A 12,748-nucleotide genomic window follows, 5' to 3' on the forward strand; every position below is an offset into this window, starting at 1 on the left:
TCCTTACGATAACATATCATTAAGTATCAATTTTTGATTGACGTTTCCTGAGATAAGAATCATAAGGCAAAACGAAAAAAGGCGAACAGTGAAAACACGGCAAGACCTAGTTGCCATCTTTAAACTGTTTTCCATCTATATGTCAATTTCAATAGTCCAGACAGGCATTCAATGGCGATAGTTCGGGGTTGGGGGTTGTAGTACCAGTGTTCATCTCAGTTGGGAAATCTTATGAACTAAAACGTATATAGTATGTTGTGTTGGTCACTCCACGTTCGAGAAAGTCTATGAAAATAACCCCTTGTGAACCCAAAAAAATGCTGTCATCAATTTGTTGTGTGACCTGGCAAGTCGTGGTTCCCTTCGACGCGCAAGTTCTGAATTCCTCCACTGCATAGTCTGCCTTTTACTTTCAGAATCCATTTGAATTAGTTTGATTTGGGCATTCCATGGAAACATTCTAGATAATTCGATGACAAACATATAGTCATCCCAAACTAGTACAAGGTCTTCACATTTATATGAATTTTTGATTGCGCTTTTTGTATTGATTTGAGAGCGATGGATCCAAAGATATTACCTGTAAAGGTATGGGTATACGCTGTCACGAGAAAATTAACCACAAAGTTGGAGTCTTTTACTACAGGCTATGTCGTGTCACGCTATGGACCGATACGTTTTAAAGTTTTTTTTTTTTTTTTTTGTTTAGTATCATCAAATTAATAGTAAAAGCTCAATTAGAAAGGTATACAAGTATGGAGACTTACTATTGACGTAAGCTGTATTTGAAAGACTCCAATTTGAGATCATTTTTTTGTGATGTCATGGATGAATAAAAATTAAAAATAGTTCCATTACATTTAGCATTCTCAAATTAATATAAAAAGTGAAATTAGAAATTATCCAAGCGTTCGCATTTTCTACTAGTAAAATGATTAGATATTCTTTTGCACAAGAAAATCACACAATTCCTTCCTGCACTTACATAATTGTCTCTGTCATGAGCCAGTGAGCACAATGTTTTATATGTCCTATTCGTTGGATTAGCGTTAACACAAATTCTTTTACAGTACCTGTGTGCTTCATAACATCTGTTGTCTCAATACCTGTGTTTCGTGCATCTGTCTTTTTGGGTGAGTTACCTAATAATTAACTCCTTTCCATCTGTTGTAACGGTTTACGGTCTACCTAATTGTAGCTGGTTCTGGATGCTGCAATCACCACCCCAGAGCCACCATCGACACACATTACCTTGATTCATTGTTGCTGATTCACAGGCAACAGCTTACTGTGAAGTAATGTTGCTGAGTTATTCTCGGATTTGCAGAGGAATTTGATCACTTTCCCTTAGCAGGGTGTCATGTTGATCATCGATGTTGGCTTGCATACTGCAATAGGAAATAAAAATTAGATATACAGATGATAAAGAATTAATTTATCTAACTACAGAATGTAATTTCACTAGTGCTTACCATTACCGAAAAAGTCGATTGTGTGTTACTCATAGACCGACTTTGGATTGACGTCACTATCTCTTTCACTAACAGACTTAAACAGCAATTAACACTAAGACGATGTGATTAGTAGAGCTGCAATGTGACTTGTAGAGAGAAATGAGAAAATACTTCTGAGTGCAGCCTCCTACAATAGCAATTCCAATGTAAATCGTTTGTCAACAATGACATTTCACGATGACATAATAGAGAATAGCTAACGGTGTCATTGTGACATTTTTGTATTAAAATAGTTTGGACGTAAGTCTAGGGCTGCCAATAGTCCCAGATTAAGCTAAATTTTCAGCGTTTCGAAGTACGTCTAAGACAAACATATTATTTCGTGAGATACTAAATCACATAAGACACTTACAGCAGGGGTGCCCACAAGGGGGGGCTATGACGCAAACTGCGTCATTGAAATATTTGGGGGGGTTAAAATCTATATAAATATGTTTGAGGGTGTGTAAAAATTAATCGAAAAGTTTTTTTTTAATCGAAGAACACCTACGGATAGACAATTGAGGGGGGTGCGTCATGGACATGAGGGGGGGCACCACTGCTTACAAGATACGACATAAATCCTTAGTGACATGTGTAAATTTCGATTCATTATGTGTATCTACGTATATTGAGATACCAATATGATTCTATCACTAATCATTTTCATGTTAGCAATGAGGTCATCACAGTGATTCATCTTTAACCGCCTCTAGGGTAATAAATATCTTTCAACTAATCGTTAACAAGCTGATGCTATGAATTTTCTGTTTTTGTGTTTTTTGGTTTCAATTTTCGTTACAATTTTTATTAATTCGTTTACAAAATGAAATTTCTACTTTTACTTCCCATGGTTATGGCATTTAGGCTAATGCAGATGGATATTAATGAAAGTTAATAATTAAGAAACAATCGGTCGGATAAGAATGTCGGAGAACCTCGAGAAAGTCTATTGATATGATGTTGTTCACCACAAACACATATGGTCTTGGATCAAACCAGAGAGTCCTCACATAGGAGCTAAGCACTTTAACAATGAATCATCGTTTCTCCATTAGCTTAGCATGGATATATTTTGTTCTTCCTATTATTCTTAGTATATTGTTCCATGTTCAAATTTGGTTATGAGAAACCAGCATTTTGCACATGTTCGATAAATGTGTCCCAGTTTAGCCCTTTGTTGCAGGAATTGATTGTGGTCGTGTTGAAATTATTTTTCTTCTTTCTTTCTTTACGTATTACATAGATAAATGTAAATAATATCTAATAATATGATTTTTTATGTTTTTACTTCTAGTGTATCAAATTATAGGATAGATGTCATGGTTGTATTACACTATTGAAAACAGTATTTAGTATCAATATCAGCAGGAACCATCTGGTATGGAAGATTGTGAAATAATGATTTTTTTAATGACAAGAGAACAAAAAGAGGTTTTGTGAAAAAATTTACAAGTAACAAATGTTCACGTTTTGTGCTTTCTATATGTTTTCTGATGCTCTCTTGACACTCTCCGTCCAACGTATGCCATTAGACGAAACCTGTGTGGTAGAAAGCTTAACTCCATTGGTGCTACATGGTTTCGGCGTGTGCTATTCGCTACTATATGCATTTTAAGAATATCATTAATATTGTTATTATTATTGATTCACTATGATGCCAATTGGCATCAAAATGCCTTTTAGGGTTAGGCTTGCCAAAAGGTGGCAGCCCTCCATCAATAAGAATTATATATACATTCTACTTCGTACCTGAGCTACTCTCAACTTCCGTCAGCAATAGGAAAAAATGTCAATAAATTTGAGTTTAAACCTTTAATGATAATAAAATGTATACAAGGGAGTATTAATGTTTATTATTTAGAATTGATTGTTTTGTGCTGACTAAGAATCCTTCAATCATTAGAATAGTTTAAAAAAATCAATAATTGTTCTGCATGTAGACAATGCGAAATATCTCCTGAATGAAAACATGATAATAAAAAAATGATTAAATATTATATCGACTTAATATAAGTTGTTTGATGTATTGATATTGTTATCCTTTCTTATATTCTTCAGTTATTACGTTATTGATCTTCCTGGTTCAGTTATCCTTCAATCTTTCTAAGAGTACGTCAGTCCATTTGGTTAACGAATTCAACAACATGACTATTGATTGTATTTATTTTTGTCTATCGTTGATAGAATGCATATATTATCATTTGTTCCTTCTAATATGCTCCTATTACTTCTACTTTCTGTTCATACAGACTGCATTTCTATGCAGTATATCTAGACCGCCTCTATTTTTCTATTTTTCGAAGTGTTATGGTATCTCGGATACTCCTTTCTAATACAGTTTGTAATAAATGTTTTTCTTTACACATGTAACAGGACATGACGTTGAAATAAATATAATTTCAACTTAGTAATACTGTGAGAGAACGCTTTGCGCAGCAGTCAGGTAGTGGAACGTAGAGAAATGAGCAGAAAACTGTGTGGGCAAGTTGTTGTATGTGATAACAGGCCACGACAGTGATACATGTGTGGAAGCGATGGACAGCAGAATTGTACACAATAATGATTGAACAGCAGATTGCACAATGTGACCATTCCACATGATGACATATATTCTCCCCTCACCGGACTTGGCCTATTATATAATGAAAGTATGACGCTGGGCCGTGGTAATAGGTATTGACATGTTTGCATTGACAGTTCCAAGGTATCTACAAAACGCTGGGCTACTATCGGCACATGTCTTTGGATCGACTCCCGTTGAGACGAAACCAGAAACGTCTCAAGTACAGTGGGCACGTGAACACCGTTGTTAGTGTATTGAATAACAGATGGTCATGTTCTTAGACGAGTCTCGATTCAATCCTGTGATACAATGATGGTTGAATATGTATTAGATTATATAGTAGCTATCTCAGTGCATTGTGCATTGCCGAACATCCAAAGGTCTAAATGATGTACACAACATGTGATTTCCGATGTTACGTATCGAGTATAACCTCTTCAGTGATTACTACACCAGGGCAATCTAAAGGCTGATGTCATATCTTCAAACAACTCCGAATGCCAAGTTTCTGCACTACAATGGCAGCCTACATATATCCAGAAATGTGTAAGTCTTCTCCAGAAGATGTCAGTCAACGATATCAAACAAATGGACTCATCGATGTGTTTCAGAGATGACCCGAGGGGGTATATTTTCGATTGTGTTCAACGTGGATTACTAATAGTTTTAGCAGTACCTTTAACCCACTACTCCATTCCGGGGCAATTATTCTGAAACCATCAATTTCCTACACTATCTTATGACATTCTTGTATTTTACTCTTTAGTATTCTATGTTTTACTTATTTTTTGTCATTTCTCTTGTTTTTAAAGCATTCTCTTACATCTGCTAGGTAAAAAATAGTTTCGTGCATTATCTATGTATCACTGAATTCTAAAAAACACTGTGTAAAAACAACACATTTTCACTCATTATAAAATTAATAAAACTTGTTTTGTTGCATAATATTTACGACTAGTTAGGATGTCCGTTTTTATCACGGGAAAAGTCAATTTATCGAAAATATGGAAAATATACGAAAGGAAAAATCTGTTCCTCCCCTTTTGGATACACATTTCAATTACCGATAAAATATAATTTAGTGTAAATTTCAACCATTGTATTCCCTTGAGTTGCGCCTTTTAATCAATGTGGTATGATAAAAACCTACTTTGAAGTTGGTACTATGTTCAAAATTAATTTCAAACGAAAAAATGAAGTGAAATCTTTGAGTTTTACGTCCCACGGTTATGCCGGTTAAGCTAAAGGAGACGGTGATGATGAGTAATGAATGGAAATGGTGGAATGAAGAAAGTGGGAGGAAGCGGGAGAACCCCGAGAAAACCCACGCACACGGTATTTGTCCACCACAAAGTTCACTTGGCGGGGGCTAGGATCGAACCTGGGACCCATAGCACCAGAGGTGAACGCTCTACCACTGAGCCACCGCGGCCCTGATTTCAGACGAATTAGCAATTTTCTTCCTGTGATGGGATCATGAACAATACACAACAACGCTTTCAATGTGGTGAAAAGTATAGAAATTTCCCTCTCTTCCCTTGAGTCAAGAATTTTTCAAAACGTTGGAACACATATCTTCATTGATGAGTTTATATATTGAGTTTTATCTTCCTAGAGTGACTGATTAGTAAGATACTGTATTTTTTAAACAAATTTTGAAAACTTTCTGCTTCCACTCGGATACGCTCTTTAATCCAAGTAACCATAATCTTTAATTTATAATAAAAATCTAGCTCGATGTAGGAACTAACTACATATGAAAATTAGTTTCAAACTGCTAAACTGTCTCTTCGTGATGAGATCACAAATACCAGGAAACTCGCTTTTAATGTGAAGAAACAAATTATAGAAAATGCTTCCCTCTTTAACCCTTAAAACGGGAATTTTAAAGAAAGCGTGTTCGCTTAATTTTAATGAAGAATTTATATATTAAGGTAGTCAAGAGCGTTCAGTCGCTTTTTATGGAGGTCTGTTTTGAATTGGCCCTCACACCATGAGTTCAATGAAAATGGAGAGAAGGCAAAGGTCAGTAGTTGATGTGGGTATATCCAACATACTACCTTATTGTGGCAGTTCAGTCACTGTGAACTTCCGTAAGGACAAAGTGAACATGGGTCCTCCACAGAGCGTCATAAGAGCGTGTATGCTGAACTAGTTCAAACTGGGTCAAATGCTGCTGCAGCGGGAAGGAAGATATGGCAGGCCTTGGTGAGGGTGTCATGACTAAGCGGACAGTGCAACATTGGTTTAACAAGTGTAAGGAAGGTGAGGAAATACTCGAAGACGAACCATGTGCCGGAGACTAACACATGCACAAAATGGAAATCTAAAGGCAAAAATTGAGACGAACAGTGACCAGACATGTGAGGAACTGGGACTACAATTCAACTTGGGAAACATTACAAGTTGGGTCGGATCCTACTTGAAATGACTCAGGGGCAAAGGACAACTCAAGCAGACACCCATGTATCTTTGCTGTCTCGTCTAAGGAAGCAGCCATTTCTGGACAAGGTATTGACATGTGATGAGAAGTGGGTCCTGTACGAAGCTTCACGCCACCGTCATCATTGTTTCGCATCTCATGAACCAGTTCCAAAACAGCCGAAACCAACACTGCACCAGAAGATCATCCTCTGTGTTTGGTGGACCACTTGCTGCATCGTGCATCGGGAAATGCTACCAGCTTGTCACAGAATCAATGCAAGTGTGTACTGTAAGCAATTGAGCCGTGTTCAAGAAAAACTTAAAAGTCTGGAGCCAGAACTTCTGAATCGCAAAGGGGTCCTCCTGTCATAAGACAACGCTAAGTTCCACGTCGCTAGGATGACGCGGGACACTATTCTACGCCTTATATGGAAAATACTATTGCACCCGCCATACTCCCCGCACATTAGCATCTGTTCCATTCCTTGGATAATCATCTTAGAGAACGACAGTTCAAATCCCTAGTAGAGATGCAAAATGCATTTTATACTTTTTTCGCTTCACGGCTTACCATGTTCTACCGCGATAGAATCCATGGCTTTCCAGAACGTTTGTAGAAGGTCGTTCATGCTGATGAGGACTATTTTTGATCTTCCAATTATCGCATAGTTGGCATATCGATGTTGAAAAGAGGTGGTGAATGAGAGACATAACTTTCTTGGTTACCTTCATAGCAAGTTTAATCGGTCTGCCTTGATAGGATTGTGTAAAATTTTGACCCCGTCCTTTGCTCTCTCTCAGATGTAGATTTTAATCAAAGTACCATGATAAAATTCCATTTCGAGGTACCTAATAAATATGGTATACAATTCATTTAAAATGTTTTAGCCATTTTCCCGTGACACAATCCCAAACGATATATATATATATACGAGGAAGGTTCAATAATTATTGTTCCCGGCATATTTAAAATACTTGAGATGGGATGGCTGATGGGAGATATTGTAGCCTAATGTCTTAGATGCCTATATGCTAAGTATCAGAACCATAGCTGCTATATTAATATTCTTTTTGTCGTTTCAGGTGTGAGAGGTGACACATACCTTGAAAAATGGAGAAAACCGAACCGAGCTGTCATCAAGTACCTCCAAAAGAAGGGGTTAAGCCCAAAGGAGATTTATGAGGACATGATCAGTGTGTGGGGTGATGAGGCTCCTTAATAAAAGGTGGTAAAGAACTGGTGCCGCGACTTGCGTCGCCGCAGGGAAAGCTGTTAACAGGCCCCTGGTGCTGGTCCTCCAACAACAACATGCACCCCATAAAAAAATGCTCTTCATGATACGATTATAGCAGACAGAAGAGTCACGGTTCACAGTTGGCAGACATCATGCACATCTCTGTAGGCTCAGTGGAAACCATTGTGCATGAACACTTGGGATTCAGAAAGTGTCAGCGCAATGGGTACCCAAAATGTTATCTCGTGAAAATCAGAAAGACAGAGTTCGATGCTCAAGGGCTGGTTTAGAGGTTATGGGGGCAGACCTGAAACAGTTCTGTAATATATTTGTGACAGTGGATGAGACGTGGCTCCACCACTATCATCCCAAGTTCAAATTACAGAGCATGGAGTGGCGGCACAGCAGTTCGCCTCCTCCACGCAAGTTCAAGGTGTAAGCATTAGCACGCAAAGTTATGACCACAATATTTTGGGATGCGAAGGGTGTGCTCCTTATTGACTACCTGGAGGTTGTACACACTAGCCGGGGCCATATTATGCAGCTTTAATCCCTAAATTACGCGAAGCAATCAAGGAAGAACGGCGCGGGATGTTGCAGAGAACAGTGCTGTTCCACCAAGATAATGCTCAGGTCCACAAAAGCTATCTTACTGGTGCAACAATCCATGCTGCTGGTTTTGATGTGTTGGAACGTCCTCGCTACTCACCCAACCTCGCCCCTAGTAACTTTCATTTGTTCCCGAAGTTGATGGAGCACCTCAAGGGGAAGAAGTTTGACTCAAATGCAGCTGTTATTGAAGCTTTGGATGAATGTCTCACGGCTCAGCCACAGACTTTCTGTGAAGCTGGCATAGTGGATTTACAGCATAGGTGGAAGAAGTGCATTCCTATGAAAGTAGACTTTTCGGAAAAAGTAATACTGCTTATAGGTCACGGACAATAATTATTGAACCACCCTCGTATATATATATATATATATATATATAGAGAGAGAGAGAGAGTGATCAATATAAAAAACCTAAGTATTTGCTATTTATCAGAGTTTCTTAACTATTTCAGGTTTCTGAACTAACAAGCAAATAAAGACGTTTCAAAACACTAGTTATTTCAGTTTCGCTTTGTTGTTTGAGAAGCACAAGGAAAACAAGTTAAGTAGTTCCACCTATATTAGGTTTAGTTTGCTCAAAAACAACATCATTTAGTTTTGATGAGGAAAGTTCTAATGGATCTCGAAGTTGACAGTAAAGGAAAAAGTTGAATGTACTACGCACAACACTAACGAATGCTCACCTAGAACTCGTTACATGTTCTGCTAAGTATCTATCTTTGTCTATGTGTGTGTCGTTCCTCATTTTGTTTCTTTTCTAACTTTTTATCTTTCTTTTCTGACGAACTCAGAAATATAAACACTGCCGTAGAACAGAAAAAAAACAGTGCCTTCAACTTTATAGCAACTGTGAGACTTCATTACAATAATCCTTGTTTAGGAGTTGTTTTCTTGAGATCAGCCATTTTCAGACATTGCCTTTCACAGCCACAAAATGCTCACAAGCATGCGTAGCAAGGGCTGAAAAAGAAACAGAAATCTTTTATAATCCGTTTATTTCACCACAATTCTCAGAGAATCTCTTCACACACTCTTTTTATAGGCGCTAGTAAAACAATTTCTTAGTGTTTGGTAGCATCGTCATTACTTCTTCAGTAACTCACATCAAATGTTCGTCGATGAACAAAAAAGTATAGCATTTTGTGAGAAGGAGAAGGAGAGAAAGGGAATAGACAGGGAAATCAAGAGTCGATATCGTTAATAGTACTTATTTCGTGAAAGTATGAAAAGAAAAATTCAAACTTGCGATTAACTGCCGGCATCAATGAGATGTAGACTTGTAATTTAGTGTAAGATTAGTTTCACAGATACAGGTATATCTAATATATACATCTGACTCGATGGGCAATTTTCGAATGATAGAATATAACCATTTATTTAGCTAGTACGGCTGAAATATTTCTGCGTACAGTGTTCCAAAAGTATATGACAAAATCATCAGGCAAGAATGATTCACATATACATAAGAGGAATGAATTATATCAACGTGGATGTGAAAGTATTTAGTTATTTACACTAGTACCATTTTGTAAATACTTAACTATTATTGAGTTTCATTGAACTACTTTTTAATAGGTTGATTGCAAAGAGATAGAAATATGATTATCAAGTGTTTCTTTTACGAAGCCAAGGCATCCACCTCTTGTCGCACATCTATCATGACGTATGTATGTCATGAGTTCAGTGGCCGAGTTTTATGCTGGCTAAAGGTACCTAGGCAAATACCTTTTATTAGGATTTTAGAAAGATGAATATGGAAGTCGTTTATCTGCATGGAGTGGGTGTAATGTACACTGACAATCAATGCAAAATGTGTAAGTATTTACGAACATGAGTGATGGTGGTTCACTTCAAAAAGCGCTCAGTAAGAAACTTATAAATCCCTGCGAGAGATTCCTGGTTCTATCGCCGGTCACAGGAATTTGTCGTGAATAACTTCGTGTCTATATTTTTTCTCCGGCTTCTTCCTATATTCTCTGTTCACCAATTTCATCATTATCATCATATTCATCAATCACCATTCTCCTCTAGCGTAAAGATCATAAGCCCACGACGTAAATCTAGAAATTTTAGTTTATTTATTAATGAATTATTATTATTAGCTTATTATTTACGAATTTCATTTTAATTTCGTATTAAATATTTCAATTCCAGGCAACTACTCTTTCACTTAAAGCATGAGTTTCATATGTGAACATATAGAATACGAGTTTTTTCAAAGGAGCAGGTCAAAGCTCCCACACCCAAAACTTCCACACTCAGAAAATGTCAAAACGCCCACACAATAGGTCATAAGTCCCACACAATCGGACAAATCTCCCAAATGCACGAACGGTCATAACTCCCACCGGTTTTGATATAGAGATGCGGATGAGGATGATATTTTACCTTGAGACGTTGAGTCGATTGCAAAGAAAAAATTCTTGACGCTACTGTTGTGATATTGTTCGTTCGCTATCAACGTTAAAATTGGAAACTGTTACTTTCTTTCTTTTCTGGATTGAACAAATATTTAAGGGATACGTTAGAACCTATTCTTAGGACGCTGAATCGATCCAAAAAAAATCAGTTCTCGATATATTTTAGCATTTTTGCTGTGATACCTATCGATAGACCGATATGGCCTCTCTATGAAATTTCCTATACTTATGTATAGCATAGTTTAGACGTCTATTGGTGTAGAGAACCGAGTTATACATTGTCAAAAATTTATTGAAGTGACTTAATATCAAAAGAGTGAAAACACATTATTTCCTCAATACGTGAGTCTGCAGTTATGAAACGTATGAATAACCGAATTGTACAATATTGTCCCCTCGAACGAATTCTGCTTCTGTCTAAAGCTTCAAGATGACCGAATTTTTGTCTGACATAGTTTAACCAACGCCTTAAATGTTTCAGCACACTGGTATAATACGAATCTTTTGTCATTGAATTTCGTCACCTATTGCATATATTCGAATTAGCGTGCGTTTAATCAGCCAACGGTAATTACTATTGGATCATGAGATGGTCACTACGTAGCAACTCTTGGATGGAACAACTATCGAAACCTACAACGCACACTAGCTTGTGACACTCAATATCGTCTATTTAGTGGGTAGACACGATATTTCACTGTTTCCTTCACAGGAATATTTACTGATTTCTTTCGATTGAGCATATTTTTTAAAATATTCTGGCCAACCTAAGCTTTCAGTGACGTAATTTCAGTAGCTCCAAATCACTAATCATAAGTGATTCCAAGTAATATTAGAATTGCATCATTATGAAAGAGTTTCCTACTAAAGAACCTGATTTTCCAGATTTACCTGCACATGGTTAAAATTATTAGTACTTTGAAGTAACAAATAATTTATATATACATAATGCCTGCTCGCAAATACGAAATGTTCTTGACTTATAGAAACGAACACAGAGCTGCAACATTTTCTGTAACAATCAATACGGTTTGTCGATGCGAGCAAACAAATAATCCCACATTTTAAAGAAGATTACAGTTTATGTAGAACAAATTGTGCAGTTATGATTTGATAAAAGACCTACAATATATTTGTGAAGAAAATAGCTTGTTTTGTGGTGAACGAGCATACAATATAGAAACATTCACGTCAGATGGAGAGTTGTTTTCAGCTGCAGATGATCAATATGGTGTCCTGAGCGAGAGAAATTCAAAGTGTATGTTCACCTGCGTATTATTTTTGATTACGTAGAGGTGGCAATCCATTAAATAATCACGCAAGGCAAATTGTTTTAAACGTGTATTCATATTTACGACGTGCCGATCCCTGAAAGAGTGTGAGTGATGTTGTTAGTCTTACTGCGGATGTGATAGGTGTCAGTGAGCGTGTGATTTTTTTTCGTTGAAAAAGGAATTCTTGGAAGAAGAGAAAGTGTCAACATCCGCTAAAACAAGAAAGGAACTGCACTGAGCTTCGAAGTAAGACCAATTTACATAGACCAATTTACATTTTAATGTAAGTGTGTGTTTGTGTTCTAAAATATTTTCCCTTCTGTTTGCTGTTGTTTCTTTCTGCTGTTTCTGTTCTACTGTTTGTTAACTGATCCTGAAACGTGACTGACTGTTATGTGATCGTCAATCTCTACTCGATTCCTACTAATCGCTTCGTACGCTCGCTTTCAGCTGTAGAAAACTCTCCTGAACGCGCGCAAGAATATAATACTTTCCTTCTGATTGTGAGTAGGCCAGTGCTTGCGACACTGCAAGCTTAGATTGGCCACGACTTTAGTCTATGTTTCGAAAAATCCTGACACACCAGAGATTTGGGTTACTTCGTTACAACTAATCCAACAGTAATGGGAACTAATAATAACTAGTAGTAGTATTCGTTGTCAAAGATTGTATTGTTATTGAACTAATATGTTACTATCATGCAAATACATAAAACTAACTATTACGA

The sequence above is a fragment of the Thermobia domestica genome, chromosome 8, assembly GCF_964235325.1.
Source record: "Thermobia domestica chromosome 8, izTheDome1.hap1.1, whole genome shotgun sequence".
NCBI classification, from domain to species: Eukaryota; Metazoa; Arthropoda; class Insecta; order Zygentoma; family Lepismatidae; genus Thermobia; species Thermobia domestica.